This window comes from Zophobas morio, unplaced genomic scaffold (genome assembly GCF_036711695.1).
Source record: "Zophobas morio isolate AGI-343-1 ecotype UQ-CSIRO unplaced genomic scaffold, CSIRO_AGI_Zmor_V1 ptg000006l, whole genome shotgun sequence".
Taxonomy (NCBI): Eukaryota; Metazoa; Arthropoda; class Insecta; order Coleoptera; family Tenebrionidae; genus Zophobas; species Zophobas morio.
Window position 1 is genome coordinate 17,070,372 of NW_026972111.1, and position 12,263 is coordinate 17,082,634.

Below are 12,263 nucleotides of genomic sequence, written 5' to 3' on the forward strand. Positions count from 1 at the left end.
CAATAATTTCACAAAACAACAAAATGTTCATCGTTCCCAGCTGCAGCAGCATACATAAATAGAAGCAGCAAAAACAAAAAGTCCTTACTTATCAAAAGACTTGATTATTCTGTCCACTTATTATTTTTAATTTATGACTATGATAGAATTTTATTTTGTTTTAATACAAATCACCCTATTATTTTTGTTATGTACTTCGTACTTCTGTGGTAATTATAAGTCAATACAATGCTCCGGCTTTGAGTAAAGAAGCCTGTGATAGTGCTTATCATTTCAGATTCATGTCGAGACAAACCCTGGGTATTCATAATTAATTATTATGAAGCGTGCGGTAACATTGGCACATTGAAAATAAAATTATGGATGCTAAAGTAATAAACATTATAGCGAACATAAATACCATTATCAATATTTGTTACTTACCTTAACTTGTCCAGTTTATTCTAGTCTACCAACGTTGTGGAAACTGAAAACAACACATTGTACATTAAAACTATGCTACCAGTACCTAGTCGTGCAACTTACGAATATAATATCAAATATCTACAATATTGTGCTCGTGTTGTGCACTTTCACTTAATAAACAAAATATTTAGTTCAAACAGTGGTTCCAGATTGAGATTTATGCAAAACAATTTGTAAAATAACTAAAGAACACAACAACCTTTAAGGTTATGAACGTTAAACCGAACAGCACGGAAAACTCGAAACTCGAACAGTTGTCAAACACAAACACACGTGTTTACGGAAATGGAGCTAAAGCAACCAACCACAGAACACACACCAACAAAGCCAACTTAGCCAACACCAACTCAGAAGTTTTCAAATATCACTAGATGACGTCTAGTGTCTCGATTGGATGTTTCTTTTTTTACTTTCAACCATGGACATTAATTAAGTACATACATGCATATCTACTTGGTCAATGCCATGAAAAAATTAATATAAACGACGGAGTGAGAGTTCAAATACGTGATCCCGCGCCAAAATGCATGAAAGCAAAAGGTGCTTCAATATGGCTGCCGCTTCAATGGCGTATCTTAAAGGTATTCATTAGGGACCACGCATCTCAAAATCACGTTCAGTGAAAATACAAATTTTTAGAATACCTAAATTTGAATTTTACTCATAGAAATTTATTTTGTACAATAAAATCAACAAAAACCAAACTCTCACTAAACTTTTAATTTCTGTAATATAATTGAATTGCGATTTTTTGAATAATTTTTACGGACATATCATATTGTAGGTACCTATTAAACAATTAAAACATTAGCTAATTCATAATAATCATAATAATTTTATTAAAAGCAATAAGGGAGTATTGCTACATTATAAAGCCAATAGCACATTTAAAAAAATTGGTCGAAAGTTGTTTCGACAAAACTTCTCTAGCACCTAATTTCCTAAAATACAATGAAACATATCCAGCATTTTCGAGTTGAGTTTTTCTTTACACAATTTTGTGACGACGTCATCAACATTTTTGCAAGGACACGTCTATCAACTTGGATTGGTCCAGTGTAATACTAAAAATAACAGTACTGTTTTTCCAAAATTTTCTGGGAAAATGGAGTGAGCCGTTCTTGATTTAAAAAATGGGCAATTCCACGAAAATGTCAACCTCAGCACATTTTTTTGAAAATTGTTAAATTAATCTAAATCTTATTATTAGTAGAGCAGCTTTCATAACGAAAGGGTACAGCTGGTGGGAGTGCGCAGAACATTGTTTTGGTTTGGTCCACGGCTGTAGAATAGGTAGGTTGAGTATCTTTCATTCATTCACGTTCCGGTAGGTGGAATAATTTCTTTCCGTACCAGTTGGCCATGACGCGCGTTTTCAAATGGGTCCCTCTTACGGTATTTAGAGACATTAATTTTTGCCACATCAAAAGGACACGATTATACCGACATAAATGACAACTTTGACCTTTGACATTTAATCAAAGCATTTAATAATAATTTTTTTCCACTAGTAGCATTACAATGGCTAATTGTCGACTTGTCTAGAGGTCTGTAATTTGGAAAATTTGTGAACCTTGGTCAATAATGTAAACGTGAAGTTGGCCACCTAATGTGACAACTGTCCTCAACTCTCAGAAAAACTGAGACATAACCTGAAAACGATCATTTTGGAAAATTTGCTTTTAAATTATGCCCTGGAATGATTTCCAAACCCTGAATTGATTATAAATTGAGGATAAATTGGTGAAACAACGTTGATGAAGTTGATGGGAGTGAAAATGAAGTTTACGGTACTGAAACTGAATCATGGTTCCGATTTGGTTTGACTTGATTTGCCGTAGATGAGCTTTGGACGATTTCGGCGATTTTTTTTTAATTGAAGATCGAGCCGTCGTTGTATCCTTCTGCTATGCTGGAGGATTTCCATTCCCCGTGTCGCTTTAACGATAAAAGGTCCATACCTTTTTCAGCCAAATTTGTCGCGGTCGCGTAAATACGACGGAATGAGGAGGGGTACATGATGGTTCACTTTACAACATTTTTCACACAAAAATTTATTAAAAACGGGAAATATGGAGGAAATTAAAACAAAAGTTCTGGACCATTTCTGGATTGTCAAAAAATAATAAAATTCCAAAGCTTACTAAAATGACGTGAGTACACGTTTTTATTGATGCACTTCAGAAAAAACATTTTGAAAATTCGCAAACCTCAAATGGGCTACTAGTGGAAAAAATAGTATATTAACCACGTTTGTGAAGCCAATTCTAGACCTCGCGCTTTAGAGCCCTCGACGCTGCGCGTCTCAGGTTCTAATTTGCGCTCGGTCTAGAATGTCTGTCTTCACAACCTTAGTTAATAATATACTATTATGTTAAACGTTCAATCTTTTGGAAGCGTCTTTGACCATTGTTTACACTAGCTACTATGCGACTTCTCTGAAACCGTTTTTCCAGAACCCTCATACAACGCCCCTACCCTGATCGCGTTCCTACTCTTAAAATGTTATGAGAAATGTTTGTACAACATTTGAAGGTTAGATAGGAACGTGATCAGGGGTGTTGTATGAGGTTTTTGTGGGGACGGATTCGGCAAAATCGCGGTGGCTAATGTAATCAATTACCGAAAAGTTCTTAACCAGTACATTGCCAACTTGTTTTTCGAAGGAATCTGTGTTTATCTGGTCATCGCACATGCTTGTTTAATGATTGTTTGCATGAAATAATAGTGCTAGAAATATCGAACAAACCTGCGGTTGCCGAGGTTTGTTATGTATAAATGTACGTTCCTCTCTGAGTTGGGGATCTCGTTAAACCAATTTAAACAGTAATTTCTATCATAATACATCAACTACAGTAGCGGTCATTTTTACGGAACCACTCGATAAAAAGTCAAGTTGGTAGCCCTGTCACCTAGTAGTTTACGCCGAACGCGGTTGGTAGCGGTAGTTGACATGGCAATCGAAACTAGCACAACACGAATGTTTCGGTTGCCCTCAGTTATCCCGCACTGTATCCCGTGCAGACTGTATGTTCTGTTCATCTATTTATTAAAATAAAATATCTACATTGACAATGTAATAACCCAAACATTCCGCCAAAATCGAAGACATGCGCATAAAATTTGAAAACCCGCGAAAAATTCGAAAAGTGGCCATGAACTGTGATCGTCAACAAAATGGAAACCCTACGTTGTGTTTTGAATGGCGGAATGCGTTCGGATGCAAGTGGTGAACCGCAAAGGTGGAAGAGTGACCTTGAAATTAACAACACAAAAATATGATGGGAATTATTTTATTAAGTTCTTTCCTTTTGTTGTTGTTTTTTTTTTTGTCAATATTTCAGTTACCAAAAATCTGGTTCTTTCAGGTGGAACAATTTTAAATTTCGATCAGATTAAACACAGCTTGTTCTTATAAGTATACAATGCTCTATTAAGACCCACCACTGACCCGGAAATGACCGGCATTCAGGCAAGACTTCTATCATTACGGGTACTAAGACCAAGTAATGATATGCATTGATTAGATTAACAGAACAACTTTCGAGATTCTAGAATTACAGCATACAAATTAGTCTGCTATTATTCTCTAATCTCACCCCATCCCCAAAAGTCCAGCGTAACTACCGACCATTTATCCGCGCATCACATGAAAAGTGACCTACACTACTCTGACCTACTGGTGCTAATCTAATCTGACTGACATGATCAGACTGTTCAAGAAACTTACGAACAATATGACATGTTCCTAACAAAACAGCTTTTTGAATTTTGACAATTATTGAATCATTCAAATGCAAAGACTTTAAATTCTCAACTAAGCTATTTGGAACTACACCTACATTAGAGATAATTAGGGGTAGAATTGAAATTTTTTTAAGATTCAACATGGATTTCATTTCTATCGATAATTGTAGATATTTTGAAATCTTGGTGTCGTATGTTTGAATAATGTTGTTTGTGTTAGGAATAGCAATGTCAATAAGAATGGCTTCGTTCGTGTGTTTTTTGATAAGTATGATGTCTGGTCTGTTAGCTGTAATGTTTAAGTCTGTAAGTATTGTGCGATCCCAGTATAATTTGTATTTGCTATTTTCAAGGAATGGAGACGGAATGTAAGTGTAATAGGGTGTCGTATCTTCGATTAAGTTCATAAGTGTTGCTAATTCTTTGTGAATGATTTTGGCTGCGTTGTCATGTCTAGCTTTGTAATCAGTTTGTGCTAGGATGCTGCAAGAAGAGATTATGTGCTGGATCGTTTCAGGTTTTGCTTTGCATAGGCGACAGCAGTCGTTTTTTATGTTCGGATCTTTGATGATGTATTTTCTATAATTCTTGGTATTAATTATATTATTATTAATATTATTATTATTATGATTACGCCTCTTAACAGGCTGAGTGCCCAATAACGAAGAGGCGAGAAAAAAAAAAGAAAAAAAAAATAAAAAATTGAAAAAAGAAAAAATTGAAGAATTGAAATTATTTGAAGGTGAATATATCTAAAAAAAGAGATTAAATAAAAAGATGAATCATACCAAAAATATTCTAGAACAAAATACAACAATTAGTGCGGATCAGTTATTTCGCAAATTTCTTTTATTTCTTAATTCCTGTTTTTAGCTCTCTCAGTTTGCAATTAAATATATCAATGTTACATTGAGATTTTTTATAGCTTTCTAGCATTTGATAAAACGGGGACGCTTTCATCACGTTAGATCTAGGAAATTTTTGCTCAAATAAGAAGTAATTTCTTACATTCATAGTAGGTGTTCTTAGTCCAATCATAGCAATCAAATCTTCACATTTAATTGTGTAACTAATTATATTATGCAACATTATAATGTAGGCATTGCTTCTTCTAGACAATAAGCTCTTGACATTGAGACGTTCATACAGAGTTTGATTCGGCACTCCTCTAAGAGGATATAAGCCGTCAATTATATACAGCATATATTTTAAAGCACGGCGCTGAATTCTCTCTAGTGTGCTGATATGAGCCTGATAAATAGGACTCCAAACCACAGAACAGTACTCAAGTCGGGAGCGGACATAAGCAAAATACAACAATTTCACTATGTGAACTTCTTGAAATTCTTTGGTGTTGCGGATGACAAATCCCAGACATTTGTTAGCTGAGTCCTCTATTATCTTGATGTGTTCAACAAAACTAAGTTTTGAGTCAAATGTAACTCCAAGATCTCGAATGAATTCAGGTCGTTTTAAATCAACTCCTTGCAAACTATAATTGAAACTAATTAGGGATAACTTTCTGGAGTACGTTTTAATACAACATTTATCCTTGCTCAACGGCATTTGGTTGGTGATGGACCACTCATTTATTAAATCTAAATTCCGCTGAAGAACATGGCAATCGTCAGGAGATTTAATTTCAAGAAATATCTTCAGGTCATCCGCATATAATAGGCATTCTATATTGACCTGTTTTACTATGTCGTTAACATATATGTTAAAAAACAAAGGACCCAAAACCGAACCCTGTGGAACACCCGACATTTGAATAAACCTGTCAGATGAATGACCGTTGTAAAATACATATTGGTACCTATCTGAGAGATATGAATCGAAAAGAAGAATTAGTGATTTGGAAAAACCAAAACTCATCATCTTATGCAGCAACAACTCATGACTAATACGGTCGAACGCCTTTGAAAAATCGACATAAACACAGTCGACCTGTCCTCCCCTATCAAGACGATCTGCTAGAAACTGTGTTTTTAAGAACAAATTTGTAACTGTCGATCTGCCCTTAACAAAACCGTGCTGCCGCGGAGATAGGTAGTTAGCAACATGTGAGTACATACGGGAATGCAGGACAATCTCAAAAACCTTGGCAAAATTATTTATCAATGTAATGGGTCGATAGTTAGTGATTTCCTGTCTCCTGCCTGATTTGTGAATTGGGACAATTCGTGATTCTTTCCCGATAGTCGGAAATATTGACTGCTTTATTATTAAATTGTAGATCACAGACAATGGCTTGGACAAAATAGCAGCACAATCCTTAACCAGAAAAGAAGGAACAGCATCCGGACCTGCTGTCACTGTAGGCTTCAGTTGTCTTAACGCGTTATATACCTCACTTTCAGTTATTTGTTTAATGTCAAAGGTGTTAATATTGTCCAGAATAAATTCAAATGAATTTGACTGATTTGACTTTACAGACAGCGATTGTCTGAAATGTTTCGAAAATCCATTGACAATGTCCTGTGGAGAGGATAGCTCAACATTTTCATAATACATAGTAGAAGGAATACCCGACTGCATTTTTTTGTTTTTTATAAAGGCCCAGAATTTCTTTGGATCCGTCCTAATCTCTGAAGTCATTTTTTTTAAGTACACACTGTAAGCATTTTTCAATAATATCTTTGTTCTACTCCTCAATGATTTAAAAGCGCTATAATTGTCATTACTCTGATTTCTTTTATATCGAGTCCAGGCCTTATGTTTTTCACGTAGAATGTATATTATGTCACTGTCAAACCATTTCGGATAGCATCCACGCTGCGATTTTTTTAGTGGTACCCAGGAATTGAAAATGCAATACAAAGTGTCATATAAAGACCGCACAGCATGGTTAACTTCAGATACACAATATATATGAGAAAAGTCAGCAGAACACATATTTTCATACAAATGAAGAAAGTTTGCTTTCCTAAAATTAAATTCATTATTACTTTTAGCCAGCAAACAAGGTATTTGCTTCCTGCGGATATCGATAGTAATATTTAGTGCTGGGTGATGACGATCTTCAGAAGTCAATAAGTCTGATGAGTGAGTAATCTGGATTTTAATATTGGAAAAAACCAAATCTAAAAGGCGACCATTACTGTTCCTTATGCCATTATTTTGTGTTAAACCAAGAAAATTTGAAAAGTCTTTACAGGTGGTGAATAAATTTGATGGATTTGTTATACCTGTTGCACAATTATAGAATTCGGGTATATTAAAATCTCCTAGAATTATGATTTTCGAATCATACAAAATATTAATTAATAACAGAGACTCAAATAAAACTGTGTAATCATTGAGTGTCGTTGAAGGTGGTATGTATAATACGATAATATGGATATACTGATATCCCACTCTAAGCTTGATAGCTAAGATATCTATATGTTTCAAATCATTAAAGTTTTGACTAAATAGTTCAAGCGCAATAATCGATACCTGTAAATGTTTTTTAAATGCAATTAATATACCACCACCTCGCGTACTTGAGGTTGCAGAGAAGTCCCGATCTTTCCGAATAACATCGAAAGTGTTCAAGTCTAAGAATTCACCATTGCTAACGTTTGGATTAAGCCAGGTTTCAGTTAAGACAAGTAAATCAAATTCTAATAGCTCCAAGGAATTTACCAAAATATTAGACAATTTTGAATTAATACCTCGCACATTTTGATAGTAAGTGCTAAGTGCTCTAGTTTGCAAATTCACATCTAAGGGAAATGGAAACCAATACCCAAATTATTATGTTGGCAGATTTTGATTATTTAAACGATTTAACTGTCATCGAACTATTTCTTTGCACTACCACAGCTACGTACAACCAAGCCACTGTGCCACCCCAAACGTCACACTATCTCTATGCTGTGTTCGCCGGCGCCTGAGGCAGCGGCGGCAAGTATTATCCCGTAACTTTACTCCATCCACCGCGGGACACACGACACTGGCTCCCACCACTAAAGTTTCCTTTACCAGCAAGACACCCTCCGCATATCCCGTGTTGGCGGCATCCCGGTATTGCGAATAAACAGTCATATGAATGACAGGAGAAATTGGTCAGTCTTGACATGGGCTGAAGTAGCCAACCGAATTCAATTGAACAAAATTAATGAAACAAGAGTACAGAGTCATCAAAATTGATTGAGAGAGTTGGTAAACCTGAACTTGAATAATTTGGTTTATTAAGTTGTATAAAAATATTAGCTGTCAGATTTGAAGTTTCAAGTTTCAAATTTCAAAACTCAGTGGCGTCTTTTTTCGACTTTTTTTTTGGTAAAAACATTAGTTGTCAGATTTGAAGTTTCTAATTTTTGTCACGCCACTGAATTCATTGCCATATAACCTTAAACAAATCTGTCATAAGGTTGACAAACTTCACGACAAAAACAGGGGGTACCAACTCTCTCAATCAATTTTGATGACCCTGTACATCGTGAATCGAATTCCCCAACACATAAATACATAAACACATGTTCAATATGGTCAAAACATAAAATATCATTTGATTTGTTTGTACATCGCTCTGAGAGGTACTTTTAGTAATAAATGTTCCAAATTTGGAATCATAAAACACATAAAACATCACACAAAATTAGCATAAAATCCCATTTGCCCTTTCGAATCCACGACGACATTTATTTCGCTGATTATTTCCAAAGCGACTTAATCTTTAAAATTTTACATCTTGAATACTGCCAAAAACTATGTTAGAATTCCAGACGGGAATCTATTTAAATTGAAATAATAATCTAAGAAGAACCATCCATTTCCTGAGATATTTCATAATTTAAAATGTTATAAAATGTTGCATTTAAACATTCCTGACATAACATTGTTTTTTTTTTATCGTCACGCAAGAAAATAAAATGTATAATTCCCAGCGACTCCGTGAAATTTAATAACAATTTTATCGCTTTTAACAAGTCCGAGCGCGATCCGGGAAAACCAGCCAGCTGCCCAGCCAACGCCAGTCTAAACAACCATGACGCAATCCATGATGACGCAATCTGCCGAAATTGCAGAATTGCCCGACGCCGTCGTCGTCGCGACAAGTGAGATCGGCGAATTATCAATTAAAAATTACATTAAACTATACTTGCACCTAGGAGTAACAATGGTGTCCCTCTAATCTATTGACAATATTGGCCCTTCGGTCATATTTTACAAATAAATGAAACGTACAAATCTCAAACACATGTGACTTTAACACTGGGCATTTGCATCCGCACGCAACGACTACTTGAAACAATCTGCTCCTCCAGACGCGCCAAAGCTTCCCCACCTCTCTTCAAGAAAAACGCAAATCTACATTACAATTAAAAATGTCATTCTTTCTGGCGCTTAAATTTAATTTGAACCGGTACACTACAACAATGGGGCCATCTAACCTGTCAAATTTTTGACACATATGTTTTCCCCCAGAAACCCGTCAAGGTCACTTACACCAAACAAATTTTGAAAATTTACACTAGGGAGTGGTTCTATAGAAAAGATCGCGACTTTAGAAGTAGAATGACAGTTTTGGCAGCCTGTCAGTTGTCAATTTGCCATTGCAGTAGTGGAAAATTTCATTCATAAAGATGTTAGTGTGTAATCGTAATTCACAGATGGCGAAATGATCTAAAGCGCGCCAAAACCGCCTAGGACACCCAAATTTTATTCCACCAAATTTCCCTTAGTGTACCAACCTTATATTCTACAGCCGTGGTTTGTCCTTACAAATATCGTGAGAGCAGTGGCAGCGGCGATGAATATTTCGACTTTGAAATATCAAAATATTATTTGTGTTAATAAAAATATCAATTTTCTAAATATTTTATTAGCGTTGACATTATAGAAAATGAATTTAACTGTTGCTAATTCTCAGGGTTTTACCCCCCCTTTTATCTAAAGATTTAACTGTTGATTTAAGACTGGTCGACTATAAAATAGCGTATGATACTGGTTTATAATGCGGGGTTCGTGAAATTTTTTACTCATGCTATAATCCCTATTGTTTATTTATTTTTATTAAATGATTCTGTATTCTATTGTAGAAATTGCTCTATTTTTCATTGTTTTTGAAAGAAATATAACTCAGCGGAAGCTGCGCCTCCCTTCTCAATACATCGATGTTACGCCACTGCTAGTCCGACTACAAGTCTCGCAACTTAAGCCCCGCCTCTGTACCCTTTCGTGCTGAAATTACTTCTACTTCTGAAAACTTTAAATTTTACTGGCATATATTTGCTTTTACAATACCATAATACCCGCAGTAAAAATTTCTTGTTATTGAGGAATAATAAAATTGTTCAACGAAATGATAGACTTCTTTAACATTGCTAGAAACAAAGTAAATATCTCGATTTACTTACAATATAAAGCACGGTCGTAAAGAGTACAGCTTTATTGACAATAATGTACAATCAATACTTATCCCAACATCAGCTTTAAAAAAATATTACACTTCTTTTTTCTAATATATGTGATAATTGGTGTAAGTAACGATAAGTGACTAATTTTCATGTTATTCGGAAATATTAACAATAATTGCAAATCAGGTTACATTGTCTCTTTTTCTCGTTCTCGCGCTCTATTTTTATTCTACTTTTATTGAAATTGCCTTGTGATTATTATTAAAAGTCGCATCGTTACTTACGCGAAATGAGATAATTTTATCTCGGTGGCTTAGCATTGAAATTAAATAATTAGTCTTGATAGCCGTTAATCTACCAATAATTTGATTTTGCTGTGTCTTTAGCATCCACGGAAAGAGTAAGAAAACACCGATAAAAATTAAAGAGACTCAAAATACCTAAATTCAACCAAGCGAAAATATCAGCAGGAATATAGGGCAAACATAAGCTGCACAAAGAAAACAGACATTGCGTTAAAAAAAGTTAAGATACAATGAAAATAAAAAGGAGAAAATCGAGAAAAGCCAAAATGAAAACAAACAAATGGAAATTTCAAATGATGGTAATGTCATCAAGTAAATAAATTGTACCTAAATTCGGTAAGTTTGTATATTTTTTCTTTTAGCACTTGATCCTTTTACTTTTTACTTCCCGAGCGTAAGCAAAGGAAGTATTGTAATCGAGTCCGTCGGCCGACTCTCTACTTTTACGTTTTCTCGATCTTTCATGACCCCTAGAAGACGAAGAAATAGGTCTCCCATTTCCGTCTGTCTGTCCGTCTGTCCGTCTGTCCGTCTGTCCGTCTGTCCGTCTGTCCGTTCGTCTGTCCGTCTGTCCGTCTGTCCGTCTGTCCGTCTGTTGTCACGGATTTTTATTAGACAGATAATCTCCGAAAGTACTCGACCGATTGTTGTGAAATTTTGTACTTATATTAAGAATATCATGTAGATGGTAAAACGCTAACCAAAATTTGTCGAATCATCCCCACCACTAAAGCGATGACGTCACTTCAAAATTGTACATAGTAAATGGGTTTTCAATTGTATAAAATAACATAGTCCTACACATGTAGTTTACAACTCTGAATCGACTTTTCACCCGAAACGTCCAGATTTTTGGAAAAAAAATCAAAATTATAAAACAACATTTTGAAATTTAATTTTTAATCTGCTAACCAGAATGCTTTGAAATGTTGCAGATGTTTTAAGGCTATAAAGAGCATCATAAATCTTTAGTCAAAAAATATTTGCTTATCCCCTCCAAAAACTTGATGACGTCAGCTCAAAAGTTTGTGGAATAAATCATATCTAAAATGTACAAAATATGATGAGTCTGTACTTGTGAACTATCACTCCATTAATATTTTTTGGATTTGCATATACAGGGTGACTCAAAAAAATTAATGAATGCGTAAATATATTTTATTGATTTAATCAGGAACTACAAAACCGAATGCTTTGAAATCTTGCAGATGTTTTAAGGTTAAAAAGAGCATAATAAATTTTTAGTTAAAATATATTTGGTTATCTTCTACAAAAAACTGATGACGTCAGCTCAAAAGTTTTCCGAATAAATCGTATCTAAAATGTACAAAATATGATGAGTCTGTACTTGTGATTTATCATTCCATTCATATTTTTGGATTTACATATGCAGGGTGAC

At 34.9% G+C, this 12,263-nt stretch overlaps 1 protein-coding gene across 4 annotated transcripts in view; it reads right to left on the reverse strand.

Annotated features, from left to right (window-relative positions):
• The window catches only part of LOC135123729 (uncharacterized), a 251,917-nt gene extending 242,345 nt beyond the window's left edge, over positions 1-9,572 (reverse strand). For 2 of the 4 annotated variants that reach the window (XR_010279701.1, XM_064048594.1), the window contains exons 1-2: positions 9,306-9,572; positions 424-466 (exon numbers count right to left, since the gene is read on the reverse strand). The gene's annotated coding sequence lies outside the window, so the exon portion shown is untranslated. Of the gene's footprint in view, positions 1-423; positions 467-525; positions 920-9,305 lie in introns of those variants that run through there. The other 2 variants (XR_010279700.1, XM_064048593.1) reach the window with 2 other exon arrangements.
• Positions 9,573-12,263: the final 2,691 nt, after the last annotated feature.